The sequence below is a fragment of the Pan paniscus genome, chromosome 5, assembly GCF_029289425.2.
Source record: "Pan paniscus chromosome 5, NHGRI_mPanPan1-v2.0_pri, whole genome shotgun sequence".
Classification (NCBI taxonomy): Eukaryota; Metazoa; Chordata; class Mammalia; order Primates; family Hominidae; genus Pan; species Pan paniscus.
Window position 1 is genome coordinate 80,618,032 of NC_073254.2, and position 15,900 is coordinate 80,633,931.

Sequence of the window (15,900 nt, forward strand, 5' to 3'; positions counted from 1 at the left end):
TGACTAAAGAATTAAAGATGAGTGGAAAGAGAGGAGGAAGAGAGAAAGAGAGTGATGGGAAACATCTAAGAGCAAATGTTGGAGGATTCTAACATTTAAGTGGTCAGCATGTGAAGAGGAGTCTGTGCATAAAACTGGGGTGGTAGAGTAGGGAAGGAAATTACAAAATAGTGGCACCATGGACCGAGCTACATACAAAATGTTCTGGGCTGAGTTGAAAATGAAAATCAGAACCATTTGTTCAAAAAAGTAGAGAAAATGTACCATTACAGGTAATTAGATATAAAGTTTTTCCTTTGTTTTATGGTCTTCATCTAATCATTTTATGGTATTTTATTTGCTGTTTAATGTCATTCTATGTAAGAAAAATTTTCAAATATTGGCATAAATACTACCATTTATCTTTATGTTGCATAATGCCAGCTTTAATGACAAATATAATTTAACAATTAAACATCAAAATTACATAATTCATATTTCATGGTTCATACGTGCATGTTATTCTTATCAAAACAGTGGAAACACTGAAGCCAGTGGCTTGTATAATGCCTTTACATTGTACTTGAGTCTCACTGAGCTATTACATACTGTGGCTCCACCAAGAGTGAAGTCCTTCTGAGGTCACACACCCCTGAAGCCCACACTGGATAGATCTAAGGGCTTCACGAAGGGCAGATAATGGGTGTCTACCACTGTCTATGTCTTTATCTTAGGGCGCCATCAGAGTGGTAGAGAAGACAGGGACATTGTGACTTGAGATAGAACAATAGGATTAAGTAGGTCTGAAATCTGAACCTTTCTGAGTCCATTTATGGCTGATACTAAAAACTTGGCCAGAAAAGTAAAATAAACCAAACTGAGAATTGTCAAAATTTACCCATATCGTTATATCAGATGCTGGCAAGTTTTCCTGTAAAGAAGAACATAGTAAGTATTCTGGGCTTGCTATGTGTGACACAACCTCTGTCACAACTATTCAACTTTGTTGTCATTGTACGAAATTAGTCATAGATAATATGTAAACCAGTGGTCTCCAACCCCTGGGCCATGGATTGGTACCTGTCTGTGGCCTGTTAGGAACTGGGCCGCATAGCAGGAGGTGAGCCTCCTATCAGATCAACAGCCACATTAGATTCTCATTGGAGGTGAACCCCGTTGTGAACTGCACATGTGAGGGATCTAGGTTGCATGCTTCTGATGAGAATCTAACTAATGCCTGGTGATCCGAAGTAGAGCAGTTTCATCCCAAAACCATCCCCTAGCCCCCCGTGGAAAAACTGTCTTCCACGAAACTGGTCCCTGGTGCCAGAAATTTTGGGGACTGCTGATGTACATGAATTGGTATAGTTATAGCTGTGTTCCAGTAAAATTGTCTTTCCAAAAAAAAAGGAATGGGTCAGATTTGGCCTGCAGGCTATAGTTTGCCAATCCTTGGTCTTTTTTTTTTTGCTTGCTATTTTTCCAAGGTCATGTACCACTGAGATGGGTATTCAGCAATGAAAATGAAAGTATTTCAAAACCAAAGAACTGTAGAATGCACAAAAAAGTTTGTATTATTAAACTATCACAATCACTCTACTGTATTCTCTATAGAATGTCAATAACACTATTCCATGCAGTGACTAGTGGGAATGAAATGCAAATAATGAATGATCTGGAATACTACAAACTAGCACAACACAAAAGCACGGGGCTTTCATTTGTTAGGAAGGTGCTAGCAGATGTACAGGAAAGAAAATGCCAGGATTTTACTTCTGATCTTATTGCTCCTGTGTGTTGGGTTTCAGCAGATACAGTTGGCCCTGTAGGAACACCAGCAGCATTCATTGCTGGGTTAGTTCCAAATGAGGTTAATTGTATATATTTTAAGTAAGTTAGAACAAAAGTGACATTATATATTGTTACAAAAGATTCTGTCTTCCATGCAAATACTTCCTTGGCCACAGGAAAAGGGTTCTGAGTGACTTTTAATGTAGTAAAGTAACTTGGAGAGGTATGGTTGGAAGTGTCTACATCTTACTTGTAGGTTGGACATCTTCTTTGGTGTTTAATAGTTTTAATCAGAAGGAAAACTTTTTCCTTATTTGTTGGTTTATAAAATGTAAATATAGGAATGAGGAGTTTGAAAACCCTGGGATATAAACATTATTCAAAAAAACCCTAGGATATAAACATATGATTCAAAATACGTAGAAAAGAAAAATGATGTTATTGTGTTAAAGAGTTACAGCTCATATTTGAACACTTCAGGGCCCAAATAAGCAAGCAGGCAAACAAACAAACAATCATAGTGGTGACTGGTGCCTGTCACAAAGTAGACCATCAATGAACACTTGAATATTGAATAAAATGATGTGATTAGGCCAGGCACAGTAGCTCACGCCTGTTATCCCAACACTTTGGGAGGCCAAGGTGGGCTTATCACCTGAGGTTAGGAGTTCAAGACCAGCTTGACCAACATGGAGAAACCCCATCTCTACTAAAAATACAAAATTAGCCAGGCGTGGTGACAGATGCCTGTTATCCCAGCTACTCAGGAGGCTGAGGCAGGAGAATCGCTTGAACCTGGGAGGCAGAGGTTGCAGTGAGTCGAGATTGCACCATCGCACTCCAGCCTGGGCAACAAGAATGAGATTCTGCCTCAAAAAAAAAAACTGTGATTAATTCCACTCAATTTTTCTTCTAATTTCACTAAAACGTAAAGAATACTGTAGAAATGTGATTAATGATTTTAACATAAACATAATAATTTCATTAAAAATATGTAGATGGCATGTTTGGACATAAAATATATCTCTGTGTTCCATGCAAGATATATATTATACTTTTTTCAATCGATTTCCTGTCAACTATTATAATGCTATGACTTACAATAATTTTCTATATGAATATATTTCTCAAAATTCTTGTAGTTTATTTTAACCTAACATGAATAAAATGATCAAATATGCTTTTTGAAATATTCTTAATATCTCAATAAAACACATATTTGCAAAAACATATTTTGTTCTGATAAAAAGTATATAGTAATATGTAAAGCATGTAGAAAATAAAAGTAAATATTAAAAACAATATTAAGGTTCTGGAAGAATTAGGTTGCATATGTGTGGTGTGCATGTATACATGTATTTAGAATAGGTTGTATACATGGTTTTACATTTTCTCCTACAGGAAGAGAGAAACAATTTTCCATGTCAGGATTTAATAAAGCCACCATATTATGATAATAGTTGTTTTCCAATTTTTAAATTTTTAATATAATATTTAATATATCAGTAATAATTTTCTAAAATTGAAATTATATTTTAATGCTTTTAAAATTTTTATTAACAAATAATCCTCCAGAAAGATGGTGCCAACTTACTCTCCCACCAATAGAGTGCCTCCACTGTGACTTTCCTAATTCAGACCACTACAATTGGAAAAAAAAAGACTAACAAATAGGTAGTTAAAATTTGTGTCACATTTTGAATTTGATACTCTGAGTTGCTCTTAATAATTTTTGAATATATTTTACTGCATATAGTTTTTATTTGCAAATTGTTTTACTGTTCTCGTGGTCAGCATTTTGCCATCAATTTAAAAGAACACTTAATAATCATATGTCTGTCTTGTAAGGTAAAACATGGCTGCATATATTTTCTTTAACGATGCTTAAGATCATTTTTTGGCTTAGAAAGGTATTACTTTTAGTTAATGTACTATAAAATGTACTCACTATCAACATTTAATTTATAATTTTCTAATTTTGCTTTCACAGTTAAAAATTTTCAATTTTGAGATTAAATAAATACTATTATTTGACCCAGCAATATTGTTACTGGATATATACTCAAAATAAAATAGTTTTACTAAAAAGACACATACATTTGCATGTTCATTACTGCACTATTCATAACAGCAAAGACACGGAACCAACCCAGGTGCCAGTCAATGATGGACTGTATAAAAGGTGGTGCGTATACATCATTGAATACTACACAGCCATAAAAAGAACAAAATCATGTCCTTGGCAGCAATAGGGATACAGATTGAGGCCATTATCCTAAGTGAATTAACACAGGAATAGGAAACCAAATACTAGATGTTCTCATGTGTAAGTAGGAGCTAAACAGTGAGTACCGATGGACATAAACATAGGACCAGCAGACACTTTGGACTAGTAGAAGTTGGGGAGGGAGCAGGTAGGGGTTGAAATACCTACCTATTGGATACTATGCTCACTACTTGGATGATGGGATCTGTACCTTAAACCTCAGCATCACACAATACACCATGTAACGAACCTGCACACATACCCACTGTATCTAAAATAAATGTTGAAACTTTTATTCAGATCATTTAATGTTTCGTTTTGCAATTCTATGTGGTTATTCCTAACACAATTTATTTTGGCCTGAAACGTAGAGAACGAGTTTTCAAAATAAAACAATGCATCAACAGAATTCAGTAAATAATCTTTCTCTATGGACTCACAATCACCCCTTGGATGTAGTTTTATATATAGCATGTATATCTAGACTTTCTATTCTATTTCCTTTTATCAGCATTGTCTGGAGCAATATAACATTTTAACTACAGTTTTTATGTGTTACAAAAACATACACATTCTCTTATTGCCCTTTCTATTCAACACTTTCTTGGTTATACTTTTGCACTTTCAAATAATATAAGTTCTAAGTATTATCTTATTTGGCCTTGTTTGGAATTTCTTTATACTTTTCAAATATTGTACGTAACATTAACAGCCTACATTTCTGAGTGCTCAAATTAAGATATCACATGTCCATTTATATACTTTTATGGTTAGTAAATTTTACCTTTTAAATTGTTCTGTATGGTTTTAATAAGCAGTAGTTTGAATTTTTTGTTGCTTAATGCTATGATTTGGATATTTGTGTCTACTCTAAAATTCATGTTGAAGCTCAATCACCAGTGCTGCAGTATTAAAAAGTAGGGTCGTTAGGAGGTGTTTAGACCATGAAGTATCCTCTCTTCTGGATGTAATTAGTGTCTGATAACAGTGCTTGATGGGGTGAGTTCAGCCCTTTTGGCATTTCTTCCACATGAGGACACCTCATTCTGGTGAAGAATGAGGAAACAGACACTCATTGAACTTGCTGGCACCTTGATCTAGAACTTACCAGTCTCCAAAACTGAGAAATAAATACCCATTCTGTGGTATTTTGTAATAGCAGCACAAATAGACTAAGACACTTAATGCATTTTTTCCATATTTTCTAAATTATGTGTAAGAAATACGTGTACATGTATACATAAGGCATTTTGAACTGTTAATGAGTTTAATGAAACTATCTCTTCTGTTTCAGCATTAAGACACTGAATATTGTTGTGAGCTATTTCTATATTGGTATGATTAGGAAATATTAATAGATGCCAAAAAGATTTGAAGATGTAAATCTTTTCAGAAAGAAAAAACAAGAGATAAAATGAACACATTTAATAAACTATCAATTGAGTGTTAAAGTCTTTTTGTTTAATGATGCAGTAAATTACGTTACTAAATATCTTACCTTGACTTATCCTTTTTATTCTTGGAGGAAATGCCCCTTTGTCATTTACTAGAATTTTATCTGCAGTGTACATTTTTAAATTTAGAATTTTACAACTAAAAATGGAATAAACATAACTCAAACACTCTATTTTTCCTATCCATTGCTATTTGAGAATATTTGGTTCATGAAGCTCTGATTGCTCTTTCTTATATCCTTCCCAAATAACTAGTAGAAAAAATAGAGTTATATTGCTGTAGGAAAAGAATGACAAATTGCTAGAATATGTTCCCTTTTTCTCTTACATTTTATTTCCTTTGTATGTTAAATTAAATCACACAAAGTCATCCAGTTTCAAAGACGTCAGAGAAAAGGACTTTGATTCAATTTAATAGAGCTGTCACCGTACTACAGGGCCAGCAATCACGCACTTCAAAAAGTACACAAAACTCAAAGAATCATGTTGATAGAGGTGGCTCCACGATGCCTCACTTTGTTAATCGCAAGAGGTTGCTCAGAGTGTCATTTTTTTTTTCTAGTGGTCCAATACAAAGTGGGAAATTCACCAGCGGCAAGGGACTCTAAAATTATAGGCTTGCTACCTTAGCTACTTTTCTATTATGGAAATACCACATATGGTGGAAATGATAGCACTCAGTGGTCTACTTTGGAAGCAGACATCTCCCTTCATCAGTTACACATTTGTTCTATATTTTGGCAGTGTCACGGAAACCATTATGTGTAAGAAACAGGTATATATAATGGTTCAATCTTTCAAGATTTTTGCATTGTAGAACATTAGACTATGGCCTACTATATCATTTCTCTACATGAAGAGATTAGACCAGAGTTTTTATAAAGATTATTTCCAGTAATATGTTTTAGTGACTTTATACAACCACTATTAAGCAGCTATTTTAATGCCACTTAGTGTTAGATGTTAGGTGTACAAGAGTGAACAACACAGAAATCATATTTACGTAATGCTTAGTTGTTTAACCTGGTGCTGGCTATCATTTTAGGTATCTGCACGTTCCTGGAACCCAATCTTTCATGGATACCAAACAATGACTACTATGGCAACATCTGCATCTAAATTGTGTAAAACAATTTTAAAAGAAGAAAATACTATAGTAACCAAGACAGTTTGGAATTGGGTAAAAGAAAGACATATGGATTAATTGAAAAAACTAAGACTCCAGAAGTTGACCCGCATGTATACCATTGATTGATTTTTGACAAGGTGTAAAAGTAATTTCATGGATAAGGAATAAGCTTTTAAACACAAGGCTCTGGAACAATTGTATCACCAAGTTTTTCTATTTTCCTTTCCTTCATTGCCAGATAATTTTAAGATGGAGTCTGGAAAGAAGATTAATTAGACTAGATGGTATTTGTCAGTTGAGAAGTTAGAAATAAGTTAATTTGCTCAACAAATAAGATGGTTATCATATTCATGCTAAGAAAGATCAGAAAAAAATTCAAATAATCACTGTGATGAAAATTTTAGGAAGCCAATTCAAAATTAACTAGGATTGCCTAGAAGAATTAAGAGCCTAGGTGAGGAATTCCATAAGAACTTTAGTGGAACAAGCCATTATTATGAATTTTGACAAAATACAAGCTGCAAATTGACAAATGTAGGACTCTAATACATCAACATTTGCTCTTCCCGATCTTCTTTCCACCCTTGTTTATTCTACCCTCTAAACACTAGAGATCAATTCAAAGGACTGACTTTAGCCTCCAGCTACTGAACAGCTTTGGTTAATAAGAAGCACCTGCAGAAGACTAGAAGACAACAGGAAAGGGGTTGTCTAGTATTTTCTAGTCTCCTCCCTGTCTGTTCTTATTGGATTACCTGTGTCCTACTTCCAAAGGCCACACCTTCTGTAACCTAGAAGCTTTCCATTTTAGGTTCTGGTCCTTCTCTTACCTCTGTCTCTTTAGGCCCAATGCTGGTTTTGCTGTTATTGGTCTCTTGAGAACTGTAAGATCCTTAGTTTTCCTTAAACTCTACCCATATTTTAATAAGTAATTACCATATTAAACTCTCCCCAAATACCCAGTTAGACTGTTTATTCGCTGATGTGACTCTGATCAAGACGGTGGATGAACATATTGGAAAATGTCAACAAATGCCTTGCAAATGATTTATTATAATGACTAAATGACTAGAAAGGCAAGAAAAACTGGAAGGAGATTAGGAGATGTAGGTGAGGTCAAAATAAAGAATAGTTGCAATGGGAATGAAGAATGGGAAAAGTGAAAAGCAGCAAGATTATGTTTAAAAAGACCAAATTTAATGTTTTATTTACTAATAATGAAGAATTTGTGCCCTGATTATTTCCAAGAGGTGGCTATGGGATGAATTGTTTGAGAGACGTTTTAACTCTGCTACATTTACCAAGAACCTTATATGTGAGAAATGATGTATTAGGCATTGTATGTGAGTTATAACAGATAAACCACAAGCTATCAGCCTGTAAAAGTACAAGGAGAATACCACATTTAAATTTGTAATTAATTTTATCATGGATTTAAGAAATTTTGTAGACAAAATTATATCATATTGAATATATGATATACCAAATAGAATGACCTGTTCTTTCATGTTACTGAATTTTCAGCCATAAATTACACACCTAAAACCTTTTAAACGTTGGGGTAATATATGAAGCAAAAACACACAACCATACATACACAGACACAAACCACTATAAGTTTATTGTCAAAGGAAAATTAATTTCACTGCCACGAAGTAACACCTGAAAATTCCACAAGATAGAACTTCTTAAAATAATGAAAAATCTTCTCTTTCTGGTAAACACAATTCTTTAACCTTTTTCCTTTTTTACATCCTTACCAATTTGATAGCAATTACAAGGGGAGATTAGTGATTTAAAATACGCTTTAAAGTAAGAACTGTTATATGAGAAAACTGGCTTGTCATTAATATATCAAGGCTCTGAATTCAAATTCACAGATATTATCTCCTTCAATTTTTGCATAGTGCTTTTGTTAAATAAAATACATGAAATTAACTTATATTCTGAATTATATAAAATGAAACAAAAAACTTTAAATTTAAAAATGATATACCATGCCATAGAGGATAGGAAATCTCAAGAAAGTTCCAGTGATTTCCTCTTTCCCATATTAAAAAAAATGCTACCACTGAAGATACCGTTAGAAAGAGTATGTTATATTGTGTTCAACCTGACACAGAAGCTATTTCAAGAAATGAGAATAATAAAAGTTATTTCTAAACTTTGAGAGATCTGTCATAATGAATTGAACTAGTTCAGTTTCTGATTGCTTGCCAGCAGTATAGCTGTCTCCAACCTACTACTGTATTGATCTGGTAGCCTTTGTGGCAGTGCATAAAGAATAACCATCTGTGTCAGGTACAACAGCAGGTGCCTTCTCCATTGAACTGGCTGCTGCCCTGATTACAATGAGGCTGTTTAGAGCACCCGGTGACCATGACAGGCTCTTTCTTCTCCGTAGAAAAGAAACTCATTTCTAAAAGTTTACTGAACAGAAACTGAGAAACTCACCAGAAATCATCAGCCGTTGAGGTGCCAGAATGGATTCCAGTGAAGACAAAGTAAGAGATCTAGTGAAGGGGAGATGCCGGCTTGCAGTGGGAAATTCCTGATATTGCACACTAGGCTGAAGTTCCCATTTGGACCATTCTGAAGAAGTCTTGACCTCTTTTTTAAGAGAGGTCATATAATCTGTAAAATATGGCCAATCTGGCCTAATTACAGACATGGAGGAAGACGTCTGTATTGAAAGTGCTGGAGTTGCTGAAACTGTATAAAATGCAACATTGGTGGTGACTTCTGAAAAATCAGGCACTGAGCCTGTCAATGGTGGCAGATTATTTTTGAAGTCATTTGCATGTGTAATTTCTGAATATGTCTTTAAAGTAACATCCGGATAAATTTGTAAGTTTAACTCAAAGTCCAGAGAACTATCACTTGGGTGAAGTTTGAACAGTGTATGAGATCCTTTACTTTTTTCCATGTCCAATAAGCTCTCTTGATTTAGTACCTCAGTGGGTCCCATAGTTATGCCATATTGTCTTATTTTCAATAGTTTTAAAATGTTTTCTGATACTGACAGTTCATCAGTAGTCATTTTTGAAGTCCAATCAGAATTCATCAAGTCTGAAGAGATAGTTTGTGAAGGGACAATGGATAAACAAGTCTTATCCAAACGTAAATTAACATCCAAATTACTTGATAGGGTAATGGATTCTTCCAAGGATGAGGATAAAATTGTTCTTTTTGCACTCTTTTTAGAAGGAAATAAAGATGGCACTTCTGTGAATGCCACTGATGGTGTTATTTCAGTAGCAGAAGAAAATGAATGCCCAGAAGTGATAGCTTGAGCTCCCATTAGTGCATACCAGCTGGCTAATATCGCTGAGTTCATCCAGAATGTCTCATAAAAGTGGGACTGTTTGCTATGCAAAACTTGATCTGAGAATTCACGAGAGGATTTTATTTCAGTCATAGAACATGTTGCACATGTTTGGCTTAATTCTCTTAAAGAATCAGCAGCCTGTGATTTGATGTTTGTGAGTCTCTGGTTGCTTGAAGCTTCAGTAATAGCCTGATATTCACTGGGATTGAAGGCTTTTGTACCGAACCGGTGCAGAGCTGATGAGTTTAAGATGGTTACCTGTTTAGATATAATTATCTTAGCAGGAAAAATGGGAGACATCGAGGGGCTGAGCAATCTCCAGTGCTCTCTTCTTGAAATTAAAGAATCAGCTGAATATTCTTCAATATCCTCTTGAGCCCCCCTAGAGACAACTGGAGTTGCACTTAGGGAGGCAGCTGTAAGCAGGAATCCACGGGAGAGTAATGACTGCCTGTTTAGCTCAATATCAGCCCCTGGAATGCTTCTAATTACTGAAGTCGTTGGGGTAGCAGATGAAGCAACAGTCTGATAGTTCTCAAATAATAAAGATTGTGTAGGAAAAATAAAATCTGACATTAAGGAAGACATGATAAATGGGGTCCTTGCTCTCCTATCAGGAAAAAAGAAACCTAGTGTGGCTGCTGAAGTTCGAACAGGCATATGTGATACCGATGTTTTGTCCTGGACAATTTGTGCTGGGTCATGAATACCAAAATTCAGGAATCGAGAAGAGGAAACATCTGCAGAAGAAAGAAGACTGTGTTTTGCTGAAAGCTCTCTAGTGACAATCAGTTCTTCGAGTAAGTAGCTTTCCAAGGGTGTGCTAATTCTTAACGTTGCCAAACCAGTGGTTGGGAGAATGTCATGCTTGACAATGCCTGTCTGTTTTGGACCTACAAAAAGGAAAAAAGCCAAAAAGTTTAGAAAAATGAATCAGAAACGAACCACTTTGGCACTGGGATAAATCTCAGGCAAATTGCACTGCCACCTTACATCCATTATATGTAGACAAATATGGTTCTGTAAATCATATTTCTAATAAAAGTACATGAGGAGTTTAATGATTTCACAAACTGCATAAATGCAAAGATTCCTATTATTTACACTCCATGGGAGGGCTAAAGTTAGAACAAATGGCATTACATAGAATTGACATATTCCCAACTAAATGACTCCTTTGAATAAGAACACATGAAAAATTACAACTCTTTGTCATTGACACAACCAATGAATGTTTGACCCATCGGGTTAGAAATGTTAGAAATACTGTTTTACTTCCTCAATAGGCAAAATGTTCTGTTTATATTAGATAACACTATATTTCAATTTAATTTTTTAAAAGAATAGAAATTACATAGATGAAAAATAGACAAGGTACATTTCTACTTAGAATACCCAATAGCCTTCAAAATTATTTTTTCTTCAAGAATTCCTTGCTAAGGGCTACAATTCTTACTCTGATTATCCGAAGTGGCATTGGCTACATGAAGAGTAAATTTGCAATTTAATATACAATGTACTGTTTATAATATGACATCACTTGATTTAGAAAGTTAAAGAATTGGACATGGAAAAAACAGCCTGAAGTTGTTAAAATAATTCACAATAGGAAAATAAGCACATATCTTTTATCTGAGTGTTAGTCAAATAATTTGATAGGAATATAAATTTACCTTAATGACTCAGAGAATATGAAGTAAAGACACATTGATGCAAGTAGCACAAGGCCCTTTTAAAACAAAATGTGCTGGGATTGAGGTCCAGTTGTCTATTCAAATTTACACAGTGGAATAAAAACTGTTAATTTACATTTTTTTTATTGATCCAGAAATAGTATTAGCAAACAACATTGTTTAAAACAAAACTTAAAACAGGAGTCATAACCAATAATGCTTAATTTTACACCCCTAAAAATCATGTATCTCAGAAAAAAAAGATTTTAATAATGCAGAAAATATGCTTTTACCACACAACTTTTTCAAACTCAAACTTCTTAATATCTTACCCACTTCTACTTACCTTGATCAACTGGGTAAGTGTCCATTATGGCTGGTATTCTAGTAGCCTTTATAGATGGAAAGCTGCTGACCAAAGTCTCAGAAGGGGGAACTGTATATGTCTGTGTGGAAATGGGATCTGTTCTTTGAAAGATGGGAGTTAAACAGGTAATTCTCCTTATTTCATCACCACAAAGAAGCCCAATGGAGCAGGTCTGCAAATGACAATTACAGTAATTAAATTAAGCTCAGTTTCTTTGTTCCTAAGAGAAATTGTAAAGTTTGTTTTGAGATCCATTTGCATTTCCATAGACATATTGGATAGCTCAAATAAAATATTTTACTTGAAAATTAAATCTCCATAGTAAATTTTACCCATATTTCAAAATGGACTCAATCCTTTCAATTTGAGATATGCACAGTTGCATGCCCAAATTTATTCTTAATTCCTTTAACTTTAAGTCAAAATACTATTTTTACTTTTGAGAATATAGTTTTCCAATGAAGAATTTGTACTGTATGGTAATTAATGTGGATATAAAAAAGAAGTCACATTACAAATTATAAAACTTTTCTGCTCTAAAAGTCAAATTTAGTTGGAAGCTAATGTAAAATGCAGTATCTGCAACAGAAAATTTGAAAACATATTCTTGTGATTTGCAAATTATTTTAGTTTGTATTGGCTTGCAGTAGGAATGATCTTTATACGTTTTAGTTTGACATGAAAAGGCTATTTCTACCATATCCTATAAAATAGCTTTCACATGAAGAAACTGTGAATGAAAATTACAATAATGTATAAATAAGTATAAATGGACCAGAGAGATATGCTTATAAATGTAGAGTTAAAAACAAGTTATACTATATGAATCATTTTTATTTGTAAGAAAATAATATTTCAAAATGATGTTAAAATACTAATACATGTCTATTTCCTAATAATAAAGACATACCTAATAGGCATCCCTGCTTTAGTGTTCTAATATTTGTTAAAGATTACATCTAATTTGCAGAACACTTAAGTCTTCTTTCAGATGTGGGTGGTGGTTGTTTCACAGTTCCATATTCTGTAGTCACTTTCAACTCACACCAAAAAGTTGTATAAATGTCAGATGATTCCTGATGTTAGATAATTCGCAACAAAGAAAAGCCCAGGACCAGGTGGCTTTACTGCTGAAATTGATCATACTTTTAGGAAAGAACTAACACCAAGTCTTTGCTATTGTGAATAGTGCTGCAATAAACATACGTGTGCATGTGTCTTTATAGCAGCATGATTTATAATCCTTTGGGTATATACTCAGTAATGGGATGGCTGGGTCAAATGGTATTTCTAGTTCGCAACCCAAATGTCCAACAATGATAGACTGGATTAACAAAATGTGGCACATAGACACCATGGAATACAATGCAGCCATAAAAAAGGATGAGTTCATGTCCTTTGTAGGGACATGGATGAAGCTGGAAATCATCATTCTCAGCAAACTATCGCAAGGACAAAAAACCAAACACTGCATGTTCTTACTCATAGGTGGGAATTGAACGATGAGAACACATGGACACAGGAAGGGGAACATCGCACACCGGGGACTGTTGTGGGGTGGGGGGAGGGGGAGGGATAGCATTAGGAGATATACCTAATGCTAAATGACGAGTTAATGGGTGCAGCACACCAACATGGCACATGTATACATACGTAACAAACCTGCACGTTGTGCACATGTACCCTAAAACTTAAAGTATAATAATAATAAAATTTAAAAAAGTATATATAAAAAAAGAAAAGAACTAACACCAATTCTGCTCAAGCTATTACAAAACATTGAAGAGGAGGAAATTCTTCCTTACTCATTCTATGAGGCCAGCATTACCCTGACACCAAAACTAGACAAGAACATAAAAAAATCCACAGGCAACTATCATTGATGAACCTAGATGCAAAAGTTCTCCCCAAAACACTAGAAAACTGAATACAACAACATATCAAAAAATAATACACTATGATCAAGTGGGATTTATCCCAGGCATGCAAGGATGTTTCAACATATGTAAATCAATAAATGTGACATATCAATCAACAATATCAAGGACAAAATCTATATAAGTATCTCAATAGATGCAGAAATTAATTTGATAAAATTGAACATCACTTCATAATAAAAAGTCTCAACAAATTTGGCATTAAAAAATACTTTAACATAATGAAGGTCATAAATGACAAACCCACACCTGAAATCATATTAAATGGGCAAAAGCTGAAACCCTTTCCTCTAAGAACTGTAATAAGACAGGATGCCCACTTTCACCATTGTTATTCACCATTGTCCTGGAAGTGCCAACAAGAGCAATTAGGAATGAGAGAGAAATAAAGAGCATTAAAATTAGAAAAAAGGAAGTCAAATTGACCCTCTTTGCAGAAGACATAATCTTATATATAGAAAAACCTAAAGACTCCACCACAAAATCTCTTAGAGCTGATGAACAAATTCAGTGAAATTATAGAATAAAAAAATCAACATACAAAATCTAGCATTGTTTCCATACACCAATAATGAACTATTTGAAAAAGAAATTAAAAATGCAATCCCAGTCACAATAGCCACACAAAAGAAATACATAGGAATAAATTTAACCAAGGAGGTGAAAAATCTGCAAGGAAAACTACAAAACACTGATGCAAGACATTGAAGAGGACAGAAATGAAGGGAAAGACATCCCACGGTTATGGAGCAGAAGAATTAATATTATTTCAATGACTGTATTAAACCATTCTGCATTGCTATAAAGAAATATCTGAGACTGGGTATTTCATAAAGAAAGTAGGTTTAATTGGCTCTCAGTTCTGCAGGCTTTAGAGGAAGCATGGTGCTGGCATCTGCTTGGCTTCTAAGAATGCCTCAGATAGTTTACAGTCATAACAGAAGACGAAGAGGGAGGAGGCACATCACATGACAAAAGCAGGAGCAACAAAGAGAGAGAGAGCCAGGGAGGGGATGGGTAGGGGACACACACTTTAAAATAACCAGATCTCACAGGAACTCACCAACTACTGTGACACCAGCAGAAAGTGATGAGGGATCCACCTCCATGACCCAAATTCCTCCCCCCAGGCCACACCTCCAGCACTGGGGATTGCAATTTAACATGAGATTTGGGCAGGGTCAAATATTCAAACTTTATGAATGACCATGCTATTCAAAGCAATCTACAGATTCAAAGAAATCTCTATCAAAAGACCAATAATATTTTTCAGAGAGATAGGAAAAACAATTCTGAATTTATATGGAATCACAAAAGATTCTGAATAGCCAAAGCAATCCTAAGTAAAAAGAACAAAGCTGGAAGCATCATACTCTCTGACTTTAAATTACACTATGAAGCTACAGTAACTTAAAGCAGCATGGCATTGGTATGAAAACAGACACATAGACCAATGGAACAGAATAGAGAAGAAAGAGATAGATTCACATATTTACAGCTCGCTGATTTTTGATAGAGATACCAAACGTTAGAGAAAGAATGCTATCTTCAATAAATAGCGCAGGGAAAACTGGATATTCATATGAAGAAAAATAAAACTAGACTCGTATCTCTCACCATATACAAAAATCAACTCAAAATTGATTACAGACTTAAGCGTAAGACCCCAAGCTATAAAACTACTAGAAGAAAACAGAGTAAATGCCTCAGGACATTGGTATAGGCAAAGATTTTTATGAGTATGATCTCAAAAGCACAAGAAACAAAAACAAAAATAGACAAATGGAATTGAGTTAAACTAAGGAGCTTCTGCATAGAAAAGGAAACAATTGACAGAGTGAACAGATAACCTGCAGAATGAGAAAAAATGTTTTCACACAATGCATCCAACAGGGAACTAATATTTAAAATTTTACAAGGACCTCAAACAACTCGACAACAATAAAAAATATAACCCCATCAAAAAAAGTGGACAA